We start from the raw sequence: 14,776 nt of genomic DNA on the forward strand, positions 1-14,776 counted from the left end.
ACTAGCCAATGTATGAAATTTAGCAGAACCCATTGGTACTATACAATGGTAACTAGTGAACATGAGCACATTTTGTATATGGTGAATGAAAGGTCCAAAACGCTTCTCTCGGGTTGATTGTTCCTCGGTGCTACCTTGGCGTCATGAACTATGGGAAGGCAACTTTGCAGGGGATGTTCCACTAGAAATATTGATATAGTTCAAGAGAACAAGAACGGAAGCAGCAAACCAGGCCATCGAACTGGACCAAAAATAGGCTATTATGTGTAATTTTGAGTGTCCAGTGGGTTGTATGGGCCATGGGCTTTATATTTTTGGGTTTACTTTTGTAATGGGACAATTTTATAAGCCCAAATATTAGGGATTTAAAACCCATGCGGGGTTAAGTAGTTATTTTCTGTTTCTTAGTCATTAAGTGTTGGACAATGGCTGACACTAAGAAGGGGGGGGGGGGTAATGTAGTCCTAGATAGGTAGGAGACCTAATAGGAGCTAGTTCAACCAGGATCTAATCTGAACATGTCATCCGAATGGGAGAAACTTGAGTTTTAGGTCAAAATTAGGGTTAAAGTTAGGTTTAGGTTAGAGTTGCCTTATATAGTAATGATGGGCAGGTGTAGGGAAGTCTAATGGTATAGGTTTTATGATGTTTGAGTGAATGGAAGTAGGTTAGGTGAGTTGGGCAGCAAGATAAGGTTATTTGAGACAATTCCTAATGGAGGTAGGAGAAGGGGATTCTAAGGTTTAGAGATATGATTTGGTTACTAATTTCAGAATTATCATGTCATGAAATCAACTACTTATTCTGAGCATGAAATCAGAATCGAGTATGGTTGAAGGTCTGAAACTGTGTTTTAATGGAGGTAGGGGTAGAATGGGAAATATGAGAATATATTCAAATCAGGCCACAGGAATTAGGTCAAATTTGAATCACTTCCCAAATTAGGGTTAATAGAGGTATGGTGAAAATATGAGTTCAATCGGATGGCTGGTTTGGTAGATCTCAAAAATCACCTTGTATGTGACCTTCTAGAAGGAAGAAGAATAGTTGCAGAATTTCTTACTTGTTGCAGGTCTTCAATGGTAGCAGCTTTGAAGATGAACAATGGGGTGTCCCGATCTTCACGATACAAGGAGATAAGTAGCAGCCCTCCCGATCTTCACGATGCAAGGAGTCGATTGGAGATCCACCAATCCCTTCAACCTTGATATTACTCACAAGGCACACTCACAATGGAGCAAAGGCAGCAACAAAGGCAGCAAGCATAAAGCTAATTTTTATTAATCAAATTCGTATTCAATGTTGGCCTCCCTTACAAACTTATATAGAAGACTCAAAAATAGACTTAGACACTAAAAAGGAATGGCCTAACCCAATCCTTAACCTATAAGCTAACTTAAACTGACTAGGAAACTAAAATAGACTCAAAATAGAGTCCTAATAACTTAAAAACAACTTAAACTACTTAAAATAAAGAAGATTCTCTAGCAGCCAATAGGATATAAGAACCTCTTAGCCAATAGGATCACTTCACTTAAATTAGACCAATTGAACCAATTGGATGCAACTAATTTAAACCGGTTCAATTAAAAACACACAATAAAAACTTAGTATTGGGCTAATCCCGTATGCAACCTATGTACCCCTAATTTAGGCCCAGAAAAGTGGCCTATTACATTAGAAACTCATGGGATCAAAAGCCCAACATATATGTAACCCAACCCTAGACTTATTTCTAATGAAACAAGCCCTATTTGGTGATGAATCTGCATCAACTCTCCCCAAGACGAATTTTGTAGTGATGAGGGGGAATCAACATGTGATCAGCAGCTTTGAGTGTCCAGTGGGTTGTATGGGCCATGGGCTTTATATTTTTGGGTTTACTTTTGTAATGGGACAATTTTATAAGCCCAAATATTAGGGATTTAAAACCCATGCGGGGTTAAGTAGTTATTTTCTGTTTCTTAGTCATTAAGTGTTGGACAATGGCTGACACTGAGAAGGGGGGGGTGTATCAGTGTATTTAAAATTTTCTCTTTCTATTTGACTGGCTCAACTCAAATTTGCAACCCACTGCTGGCATTGATAATAATCAGACATACAGTCCTGTGTACACCCATCCTACAGACAAAAGCACTTCCAATATACACACATGCACAGCCACAAGAAGCACACCCTTCTTGCAGACAAAAGCACTTTCAATATGCACACATGCACAACCACAAGAAGCACACCCACAACACAAGATTTTTAGGTTACAACATATTTTCGAAAGCAGGGGTAAGGCTGCGAACATTATGACCCTCCCCAGACCCCACAATGGTGGGAGCCTCGTGCACTGGGTATGCTTTTTTTTTTTTATAGATTTTGAGTTTCTATTTGCTTGTAAGTTTTATTTAGTTGTTATTTTGCTATACTCTCCATTAGCCAAGGGGAATTTCTATTTTGTAACAAGGCAATTTATAGACATAGGAGGTAGTAATTCCTAGCCTTCAACGATTTTGACAGCCATTGAATGTGTGGTTTGTGCATATGTGTGAGTATGAGAAACACCCATGCTGTGAGAGACAGCAAACCTTGGTGGCATTCCAAAGTGGAGATTGGTGAGAGACCATCTCCTAGTTGGTGGGAGATCATATCCCTTTCTTTCTTTCTTCTTCCACTGGTAAGCTGTTCTACTTTTATTTACTATTAGTTTCCTTATTTCTAATCTCACTGCTCACCTTGTTTCTATCGAACGACATCATGAGCTGTTTGAATCCCATATTTCCATTCCATTGACTTGCGCATGGCGCTACAGGGTTAGAGGACCTTACTTGCTGTTTTTCAGCCACCGTTTCCGATTTTGTCAGTTCTATTTCTCTGCTTTCTAATCTGGTGCAGGACTCCTTTTGTGATTTCTGTAACTGTTATTGATTGAGACCAATAATCTCCGTTTATGTGCTGTTTCCTAACTTTCTAATTCTGGTTTTAGATGTGTTCTCCATCCAATTAAGTACACTCGACTAGAGTTATATCTTCATCAGACTGATCTGTTGTAGTCTCCCTCCGGTCCTAGTAATTGGTTTCTTGGTCATTAATGGTTTGGTGATTAGGAACCCAAGAATACTCTTGTTGTTGCTTTGACTCAATCCCCCAAAAGTGGATCTCACACTAATACAACAACAACAATGCCTTATTCCAATTAAATGGGGTCAGCTACATGGATCCTTGCCCTCCACTCAACTCTATTCGAAATTATATGTGGTATAAGGCCTAGGCTATGCATGTCTTTCGTCACCACCTCTTCTAGGGTTATTTTAGGTCTATTCCTGACTCTTTTAGCTTTATCAATCTGAATCAAGTCACTCCTCCACACTGGAGCATCCAAAGGTCTACATTGAACATGACCGTGTCACCTCAAACAACATTCTCATAGTTTATCATGTATCGGAGCTACACCCAACTCAAATCTAATGGATCCCAGTACTCTAATAGCTCCGCATAAATCAACTACATACCAGGTGGGTTTTAAGGTTAATTGGAACAGTTCCTTTCTAGTATAGTAGGAATGCCTATGGAAGTTAGTTGGTTAGTCCTATCACATGAATGTGCCCAATGCATAACATGGTATTGTTTGTCTACCTCTACCATGAGAGATTTCATGAATTTACCCAACAAACCAGAATCGTACCAACTAATAGAGAATCTGCCTTCATTATTAAAAATGCACCCCCAAAAAAAAAAAATGTAGTTCTTCATAACTCAATTAAGAAAAGTAATAAAAAAAATTCTTAAATTACACGGCCAATAAACCATGAGATTTTATTCTGCACGACTCAACTCTCTGCTGGAAGGTAATAATAACAAACCCCTTGAGTCATGCATCATGACTCAACCATAAGAACCCAATACCTTCCCATACATTATTATATTATATATATGTAAATTATATGTAGAAGAAAAAACTTAAACTTCCACTTAAAAGAAAAAACAAAAGAAATTGGGCCAGCTTAAAACCAACTGAGAAATTAAAATTTAGAGGGAAATTTTCACGGACACCCCTTAAAAGTATTCAATATCTCGAAACTTATCATACTTAATCAAAATGTCACGGACATCCCCTATTTTTATGAATTTATTTCAATTTAGTCCACTCCGTTAGTCTCGCAGTTAAGTGTCTGTTAACTCTTTTTAAATGGCAAAATTACCCTTACCACAGTGAAATCCCTGTAATACCCTTTTCGATGAATTAATGATGTTAGAAGTTAATTTTTAGAAAAAGACAATTTTGCCCTTGTTTTTATTCAATACTTTTTGTTATTCCTTTTTCTCTCCTTCTTCTTCTCCTTCTTCTCCTTCTCTGTTTCTTCCATGCCGCCACCACCACCGCCACCGCCAACCCCTCTAGCCCTCCTTCTCTTGCTCCCTTGCAACCCCTCCACCACCCTCTCCAGTCTCCTCCGCCTGAGCATGCTCTCAGCAATCCAACCCCATAAAAACCCTAACTCTACAAATTAAAACCCTAACCCACCAACGTATGGCGTAGTCCAAAAAAGTCTTATGCTATATGAAACAGAAAAAGGAAACAAACACAGAATACTCGCCTATCGCCATTGCCATCCGCGGATGAAAACGAAAGCAAAGGTTGCATTGGCGATAGAGGAGAGGAACACAAACGGAATTTACCAATTTCATCACAACAAAAGGAAAACACAGAAAGAGTGGAGACTAGACTGTAGAATACATATAGAGCAAATACTTTTTTCGGCCATTTCCTAATTTTTGTTGCTCCACCCACCAGAAACTTTGTTCTGTTCTTCCCATTGGCAAGAATGCAAAATTTAAAAATAAAAAATGAATAAGTGGAGAGAGAGAGAATTTTTTTCATCATATTTTGATTTTTAATACTATATTTGAATGAAAAACACCGACTAAACAAGTAGTAATTTTGTAGAAAATTGCAACGAATCAAATTGATAAAAACAGGGGAATTAATCCTTATCGGAAATGCTCTTGTGGGGAAATGTCTTTGTGTGTGTGTGTGTGTGTGTGAGAGAGAGAGAGAGAGAGAGAGAGAGAGAGATTACTAGCCCTCTCGAGGGCTCCAAGGCACCTACTGAAGCCGAATAGGAGGAGTTTTTGCAATTCCGCTCCAAGTTCCTAACGGCGGCAGTGGGCGTGGCGTTATAGTGTGAAGAAATTAAACGCAGCGGGACAACTAAGCAGGTGATCTGATGAAGCCGAATCCCGCAGAAACAAAGGATTGTGTAGCATGTCGCGTTGGGCTGTGGAATATGGATGTTCCGACTAAGAAGCGACATTTGCAGCGAATTCACACACTTCTGCCCATCCGATGACGACGCTGGAGTTGGTGCCGAACCCGCAATGCAAACTTAGCATGTGTCGTAAGCTGACCCACGCCACTAGAACGAGACAGCAACGGCTACTGTCAAGAGACTCCCTCTGCAAATGGGACAGCTGCATGCGTTGATTCCATGGTTGCCGTAGCCGGAACAGGTGATGGTCGCCGGAGCCACATCCATAGAGGGAAGAAGATGAAATGACAGTTTTGTCCTTTTATTTAAATAACTAAGGGGTAAAATGGATATTTCACCTTTAGGTACTAATTGTGCTTAACGTTTGGGGTGTCTGTGACATTTTGATCAAGTATGGTAAGTTTCTGAGATATTGGATACTTTTAGGGGGTGTCCGTGAAATTTTCCCGAATTTAAAAATAAATCAAATAAAATAAACAAGTTTTAACTAAACTTTAATTAAACAGGAAAAGAAAAAAAAAAAAAACAAAGAATTCAAGAACACGGAAACTTCAGATTTGGTTTTCAGGGTTTCAGTGAGTACATTTCCATGAAAAGCAAAATTGTGTTTCTCTTAGAAATCGTAAAAACAGATAATATGGAGAATCTAAAGTTTGGAATCACTACACTAAAAATTGAATGTAACTTTTTTTTTTTTTTTTTTTTTTTTTCTCCTCTTCTACAGGGGCAGAGTGAGTGGGGGTATAGAGATGAAGAGAGGTGATAGATTGTAGAAGAACATCAAAACGAACCTCAATTAAAGGAGTAAACCAGCGGAGGTGGAATCGCGTGACAGAATGGTCATTAGCATCCGATTGGGTAGAGGAAATCGGAGTCAAGAAACAAGTTTGCGAAATGTTGAATTCCCTGGCCACAGCTTGCATCCATTTCTCATCTTGCTCTTCTTCTTTTTCCAACAAACACACTGCCGCTGGGTTTCCCTTAAACGCCGTGTCAGTGAATGCATCCACCTGCTCGAGTCATCCCACCTTCATCTTAAAACCACAAAATCTCATAGCGCACATACCATAAGAATCAAAAGCTAAAAAAGAGAGAAATTACCACAAAGTACTTCACGGGACGCTTCACCATTTTTTCGGGGAGAGAGAAAGAGAGAACCAAAGAGGAAATGGGATCAAAAATTTTTCCGCGTCACCGGTGTTGGAGTGATGTAACTTTCTTCCCAAGTCCTCACATGAAACAGTTAGTAAGTTTGAAAACGGTAATAATACGGGAACGGATACATACGACAGTCAAATAGATTTTATGACAATAATATTTTTCAAAAAATCCGATGCAATAAAACGCTTTGACAATATTACAATACGGTTTTTAATACGGTGACTCTAAAAAAATGCAGGAGCAAAAATACGGACATATATTCACTATATAATAGAAGCTTATCGGTCACACTCACTATAATTATTATTTGTTGCTAGTTAGATTCTTTTGTTTTTGCATATCTCTCCTGCAGCACCTCCATTATCATCAATTTAATTGTAAATGGAGCTAAGGATAATAGAGAAAGATGGGTGCAAGATTCACAAGTAACAGGGGAAAGTAAATCAGGAAAAGAAAAAAACAAAAACACAAACAAAATAAAATGTTCTACTTTAAATCTTGTAGGAACAGATATGGGACCTTAGCTTGCAAATGATCAAGATTCCTTGTCACCCATGGTTGGGTATCATGCAATTAATGCAATAATCCAATGGTTATATTTAAAGTTATATATGAAAGATCTTAGTTGGATTAGGACTGTTCTAGAACCAAGAATTGATAGCAGAATATGGATTGATCTCAGAAATCAGAACAACATACAAAAGTAAATAGATTAAAAACAGCAGTAAGGAAACTTAGATTTAATATCATATTAAACAAGAAGCAGAAGCAAGAGTTGGATCATCCCACACGGTGTGTGACACACACACTCACACACCTAAGCCAATAACCTCCAAACTCAATCACAAGCCGTAAAGTTCCTCATGGATCACAAAGAAAATAAAGAAAAAAAAATGCTGTAAATGACATTACAAACAGCCAAGGTCCTCATGGATCACAATTCAGGAAAATCACAAATCTTCACAACATCAGAAACCCACCTTAAAAAAGAAAAAGGATTTCAAAAAAATACCTTACAGGAATCTACCGTTGCAATCGCCGGCGGCCGGCCTGAAGAACAGAAGAACCACGGTCACGGGTCGTCAGAAGTAGAAGGGACGGAGAAGAATGGAGAAGGAACCAGCCGCGGGACCTCGTTTTATCTCTGGTTTCCGCGAAGAATAATCCGGAAGAAAGTACGAGGGTTTGATAATAGTGTAATAAATTAGATTAGAAAGCTTACCAAAAAAAATAATAAAAAATTGGGTAAATTACATATGCCTCCCCTGTACTTTGCCCTAATTACACGTTTTTCCCTTTAGTTTTTCCACCTTACATTTTGATCCCTTATGGCTGACGGTGTTAGTTTGCTGTGAGTTAATGATTTGAAAAGACAATATTACCCTTGTTCTAAAACAACACAAGTTGAATTACAATGACACCCTTTTCATCATCTTCAACCTTAAAACACTCATTTCTTTCCTCCTGCACCGCCGCCACCACCACCACCACCACCACAGCCGCTGCCTCCTTCTCCACCGCCACCACTGTCGCTGCCGCCTCCTCCTCCTCGGACTCTTATTCCCTAAAACTTTAAATTCACGCACTGCAAAGACCCGAACAAGAGATGGGTTCATCATCATAGCTTCCATTACCGCGTGAAAAGCACAGCAGTGTTGATTTCAATCTTCGATGCTTCTGCTTGAACACGCTGGAGCATCTCTTGTTCTATCACGTAGGAATCACAGAATAACAAATTAAAACTGCATTTTCAATTCTACCTTTCTCATCATCTTCAACCTAAAACACTCATATCTTTCCTACTCCATTGCCAGCACCACCACCACCGCCACCACTGCTGCATTGCTGCCTCCATCACCGCCACCATTGCAGCGCCGCCGCCTCCACCACAAACAAATAAGAAGAGATTAGAGGAGAAAGAAGGGATACCGATTGGTAAAAGATCACCGAAGGTTCTTTGCGAGTAGGACTAAAACATTAGAAACCGACGTAGCGCAACCTCTCTGCGCACATAAGAAAAAACACTGTGAACCTCTCTGGTTCTACCCACGTTTTATATTTATGTCTTTCATCTAAATCATCTTCTCCATAATTGCGGAGAAAAATAAGAAAGAAGAAGAAACACAGAGGCGAAGGAGCCCTTTGGTTTCTCCCGACCGGAGGGCAATCAATTTCCGGAAGGAGAGACTAGAGAGAAAAGAGAGATTGAAGGAGAAGACGGAATTCAATGCGATTGCAGAGATTCTGTATTTAAATTTTCTTTTTGTTTTATTTGTTTATCAGCTTTTGAATTTTTATCTGTCAATAGATGAGATAAGATGAAAGATCTGATTATTTTCTTTCTGCTTCTTATTTCGGCAGTGCTTTTATGTCTTTCCTTCTTGAATTCTAACAGGCATTTTTATTGTTTGATTCCATTCTCATCCAAAATAGCACCAAAGATTCACTTCCACCAACATAATTGGTAGTTTTTTTTATCACTCTTTTCAATGGAATTTTTGTTTCCTTTACTGCTGGTAATTCATAAATCCAGGCTTTTTCAAGGTGTACAGAAATCACACACAAAGAGAGCATACCTTGTAGCAGAGAACCGTATGGAATGAAGAGAAGTTGGTGAAATTGAGGCCTGAAGGTGGGAATGGGTTTCGATAGCAAAAGAAGAAGAAGTAACTCCATTCTCTCTCTCTCTCTCTCTCTCTCTCTCTCTCTCTCTCTCTCTCTCTCTCTCTCTCTCTCCTGCGTTAACAAGCCACAAATACAAGAATGGGGGCTGGCTGCCCTGAAACTTAAAACTAGAAACTGAATCCTATAATACAAGAATGGAGAAGGGCTTCTAATAATTGTAAAAGAAAGAAAAAGAAACCGGTTTGGGAAGGAATCTGTTTTAGAACCCAGAAACAATCTGAATGACAGCAATGGTCACTGTGAGCATAAATACTCAGGCACTGGTAGGGGTATCGTTGCCGGCGATTACAAGGTTCAGAGGTTGAAGATGAAGTTGGGAGAGGAGAAAGGGCAAATTTTTCCTTCTTATTTTGGTTTTTATCAAAAGGGTAAATGGGTCATCTCACAATGACCAAGGGTTAGTTTGGGCATTATAAAAAATCTAATTATGCCATATCAGCACTTAACAGACGGATGCTAACGACAGGGGAGGAATTAGTAATTTTTTGAAAACTATAGGGGAATCGTATGTAAGGTGGGAAAATCAAGGGGAGGAATGTGTAATTAGAACAAAATACAGGGGAGGCATATGTAATTTACCCTAAAAATTCAGATTTGAAAGAGGAAACAGAGTTGCCACTGTGGGTCAGGTATGTACGGACTAAACCTAAAAAATATTATTACTGGGGTGATCGATGTTTGGGTAGGATTGCAAGTGTTCTTGGTCGTCCGAGTTGGACCGATAGGAAGACGGTTCCATGGGTAAGTGGCTGTCTTTTGCATGCATTTGCATCTCCATCAAAGCCGCTGACAGGCTTCCTGCTTCTATTTTTATCGCTCAGGAAGATGGCACACTGCTTGAACAACCAGTACAGTAGTACACTATGACGTACTGGTCCCCTCCACTCGACTGTGCAGTGTGTGTGTGTGTAAGTTGATAAATATTGTCCTATTGCTGCCATCAATAAGTCTCAGGAATAACGTGATTTGGTTCATGATGCCATGCAGGTCGAGGAGAATTGGCAGCGTCGTCCAAGGGGACGCAGGGCAAAAGGAAAACGCTCCTTGCCGCCGGAGGTTTCTTCTGGCGTTTCAGACAAGGTGGCGCCGGCGACTCCAACTGATCAATCAGTTCCAGCAGTTAGAGAGAAGATGGATGTAGAGAAGACAGGTGGCGTAGTTGAGATTAATTATTCAAATAATTCTAGAAGTGTGGTTCCACGTGGAGCAGTTGAGTTTAAAAATTCAAATGGAACTGGAGTTGTGATTTCAAATGGTGCAGTTGAGATTAAAAACTCAAATAATTCTGGAAGTGTTGGGAAATCTAATGCAGTTTCGGTTAAGGCAGCCATAGAGGTTGAGGCCACACGTGACAAACCAGTAAATGATATATATATATTGGTGAGATAGGAGTGATTAGCACATTTATGTGTGAAAATATTTCATTTAATTATGTATTTTATCTGTTTAGAATGGAACTACCTTGGATATTATCTATCTTTTTCAAGGTACAGGGTATTTTCGACATATAGGAAGAATTGGAGAAAAATACATTTTCGAGAGACTAAATTAAGAAAATCAGATCGGAGTAGTTCAATGCTACACAGTCAGTCTACCCATGGATCGACTCACAAGTGATCAAGGGCGAGATGGGAAGAAGTTTTCTTGAAGATCCAAAAGCATAATCATCATTTTATAAAATTGGGAAATCTTAGGAAGATATCCGATATTGGGCTCATACTATCCGAAATATTAATTGGAGCAACTTTAATTCTCGGTTGAGTCCACCTAGGGCCAGTGAGGAGAGAGGTTCTCAAAAACAGAATTTTAATCAAAATAGATAATTTAAGATTAAACTCTCTCTCTCTCTCCTCCCTAATATCTCCCTCTCATCTACTACGGGTTATTTCTCTATTCCAACTTTAATTCTTTCTCTCTCTCCCTGTCCTCTCTCTTAGTTTCCAAATCGCCATCTCCCTCTGCCTCTCCTCCATTTCGCACGTTTTCCTTCTTTGTTTTTGTTTCCTTTTTTTATATTATTCTTTTTAAAAGCCAATTACAAAAACAGCCACGGATTATCCCACCTTTCCTAGTTTTATTCCACTTTTCTCTCTCTCTCTCTCTCTCTCTCTGCTACTAAAAATCACTCACGGATTCTTTATTCCTACATCTCCTCTATCTCTCATGCTTTCTTATTATTAACTTTTTTTTTAAACACCGAGAGATATATAAACCCACGGACAGATTAGAGAGGGGATCCGATTCTATTCCCATAGCCATTAGCCGTCTATCTCTCATGCTTTCTTAGTATTAAACTTCTTTTTTTAAACACCAAGAGATATATAAACCCACGAGACAGATTAGAGAGGGGATCCGATTCTATTCCCATAGCCATTAGCCGTGCCCTCTTCTTTTATTTTTCTTCTTACTTCATCTTTCATCTTTGGGAAAATATCATCCCCCTCCCCTCTAAGTATCCTTAATATCAACCCAGTATCTAAGTTTTAAAAAATATCATCCCCCTCCCCCACTTTTTAAAGTTACTATCAACCGTACCCTTAGTGACTAATTCTGTTAAAAAAAGACATATAAAAAGATAAAATTACCCAAGTCATCTTTAGACAAAATTACCCAACCGTACTCCTCTACTTCCATTCATACTTCTATCTTACTTTCAAACGCTCACAGATCACCACGTGTCAAAGTAGTCATCCAACGTTTCAAAATGAAAGTATTCAAAAAATTTCAAATTTTTGTACAAACCTTTATGATACCATTGAACCATGACTTGGACCCCTAAACTGCCCAACCCAACCGGTTCAAAGGTTACACAAACCATGCCCAAACCCATATTCTCTCAAATCCCTAAGGATGTGTTTGGTTGGAGGTGTCGTAGGAGCCGGATTCTTAAATTGGATCGGATTCTTAAGAATCTGGTTCATGTGGATTTGGATCCTGATAAAAAACCTGTTTGGTTACCCAAAATCTGTCAGGTGGAATCCAGTTGAAAAACTGTTTGGTTGCTCTGGTTCTGTCAAGTGGAATCCAGCTGAATCCATATATAAGACTGTTTGGTTTCCCTGAGTCTGACAGTTGGATTCTTCCTGAATCCATATTCAAAATTGTTTGGTTACCCATGAATCCATTAGTTGGATTCTACTTGAAATAACTTTTAATTTAAAATTTTTTTTTTATATACAACATATGCATAAATTTAATGATAATTTATTAAAAAAAAAGATAAAAAAATTGTAAGTGGTGACATGACACTTCAATATGTGATCTTTCCCAATTTTTTTTGTATCCATACTAATATAAAAATCTGTAGTAAGTGGTGATATGATATTTCAAGTCCACAAAAAGCATGGATAATAAGTCACAGCCAAATATGGAATACATTGTATTGAATTGAAGTACATACATATGAGAGTTCATCTTCTCAAAATACATCACTGTTAAGATCTAATGTTTTTACGCATCAAGTATCTCTTCCAACGTCTTTGTATGCTGCTCACATAATCTTGTTTGTTGTTTTGAATCTTTGATTTTACTAGTAAGGATTCTCTCCAGATTTTCTTTGGATTGACTTGAAGTCGGTAGGATGGTTGGTTCATGTTTGTCAGTATTCCTCGCTTGGTTGTCTGAGGAGGATGTTTGTCCATCATTAATAAATTTAAAGAATCCACAACCAGTATATTTTCCCTGCTAGAAAATGAAAACAAAAAATTTTATGAAAATGAGTAAGAATGAATTATTACAATGACAATAATATTAAAGAGGAAAATTGTATGATAGCCATACTGCAGTGGAATTGGGGCAACACAAAAAATCTCGCCCTATGTCTGATCCTCCTGTGCACCTACGGACCTTGCACTGACCTTTTCCACAGTCACACATTCTCAAGTGATCCACCCACATAAAAAAAAAAACATGTGAACAGGGCATTTGAAGAATTTTCTTCTCGGATTATTCGTCGTAGTTGATGTAAATACGTTACATCTACTTTGACAAATTTTGCATCTACCAATAATGTCCATCTGGGTACATTGAAAATTGAAGAACATAAGTAAATAACAAACGATCCAATGGCTGATTATAGGGTGAGAACCAAAAAATCAGAATCTGAGATCACATTTAAAATTTGAGGAGATTTTTCAAAGCCCTAGATAATAAAGGTCGAAGGACCTTCTTTGGAAGGGCAATAATGCGTCAATATATTAGGAAAATAATAAAAATTATCACCTCCATGTCAAGCATAAAAAAATGACAGAAACAGAAATGAAATCAACACATTGAGCTGTTCATAAAATGAAATAAACAGTACCATTTGATAAAATTGTTCCAAGATGCCATTCTAAAGATAACCACCACAGAAATATAAACTCTAAGTCATAAGTTCATAAACACAAAATCACAAAACATCCATGTCAACTGTTTAATATCTCAGAAACAGAAAGTCATAAGTTCATAACCAAGTCTTCCACCCAAAGCATCAAATAAAATTGCCCTTCTATTCCATCATTTGAAGATAATAGTCAATCATTTCAGGCCTCTCTTCAGAAGGAGCAGTCAAGAATAGAGTAGCCTTATCCTTCTTCTCCATCAAATACTCTTTGATAATCATTTTCTTGTGAAAGTCAATCCCTGGAATGGCACCAATTGCTTCATGTAACTTAGTTGCAAAATCAGCCTCCTTGGTTGATATGGCAGACATTGCCTTGGCTATCATTTTTAATGGACTGGCAACCTTATCAACACCTGCTTTCTTTTTCTTTGATTGGGCTTGATTATTTGCTAGATGTAGAAGCCCTTTTCTTTAAACGGTTTGTACTCTGATTGAGAGTGGTACCTTCTCCTTCAAGATCCATGTCTTCACTCTCAAGGTTGATATTATCAAATGCCCCTATGGCTATTTCATTGCCTAGCCAAATAGCAACTTCAACATGAATTGGTAGAACGTTATGATCTTTCCAATATCGTTGCTCCTTCTTCTGCCAAACATTCAAATACATTATTATTCTAGCTTACCATATACATAAATTTATAAACATTAAAATGATCACCAATATTACCTTGAATTCATTCCAAACATGTTGGCCTGCATCAAACCTATTTTCTTGAGCATTTCAACCCATGCCACTATTTTTCTGCATATCACTAAGCGCTTTGAATCTTGCCTTCCAAATCTTGAAATGGTTTCGACATTGTTCCCAATCGTATGTCATCCCATACTTCTCATTCAATCCTTTAGATATTTCAAGCCATACCTCCTTCCTTAACCCATTGTCTCCACTCTTTCCAGTTTTATGTTGTGTGACACATAATTCCAACATATGATGAGATACTTCAAGTGGCCAACTTGCTTGTGATCTAGACTGGGTTCTCTCTTATGTGGCCATTGTTTATGCCCAGTGTGGCTAGTAATAAAAATAATATACAAAAATTATTGAACTATCTTCATACACAAAATCAATAATTGCATGGCAATTTGTATTAATACAATCATTTATCATTAAAATCTAATCATCCATTCAGCATTGAGATCATGAAACATAATAAACCTAAAACTTAACACAACATGACATAAGTCCATAAACCAAATATAAAGGAAACATGTCAAAAGTTTAAACACCAATTCAACACAAAAATCAAGATTTAAGTTTATAATCCAATACATTAAACTATCAATTACA

At 38.1% G+C, this 14,776-nt stretch overlaps 1 pseudogene; it reads right to left on the reverse strand.

The window, feature by feature from the left end:
- LOC122671334 overlaps nucleotides 1-6,395 on the reverse strand; it is a 32,809-nt pseudogene extending 26,414 nt beyond the window's left edge.
- Nucleotides 6,396-14,776: the final 8,381 nt, after the last annotated feature.

Source organism: Telopea speciosissima, chromosome 8, assembly GCF_018873765.1.
Source record: "Telopea speciosissima isolate NSW1024214 ecotype Mountain lineage chromosome 8, Tspe_v1, whole genome shotgun sequence".
NCBI lineage: Eukaryota > Viridiplantae > Streptophyta > Magnoliopsida > Proteales > Proteaceae > Telopea > Telopea speciosissima.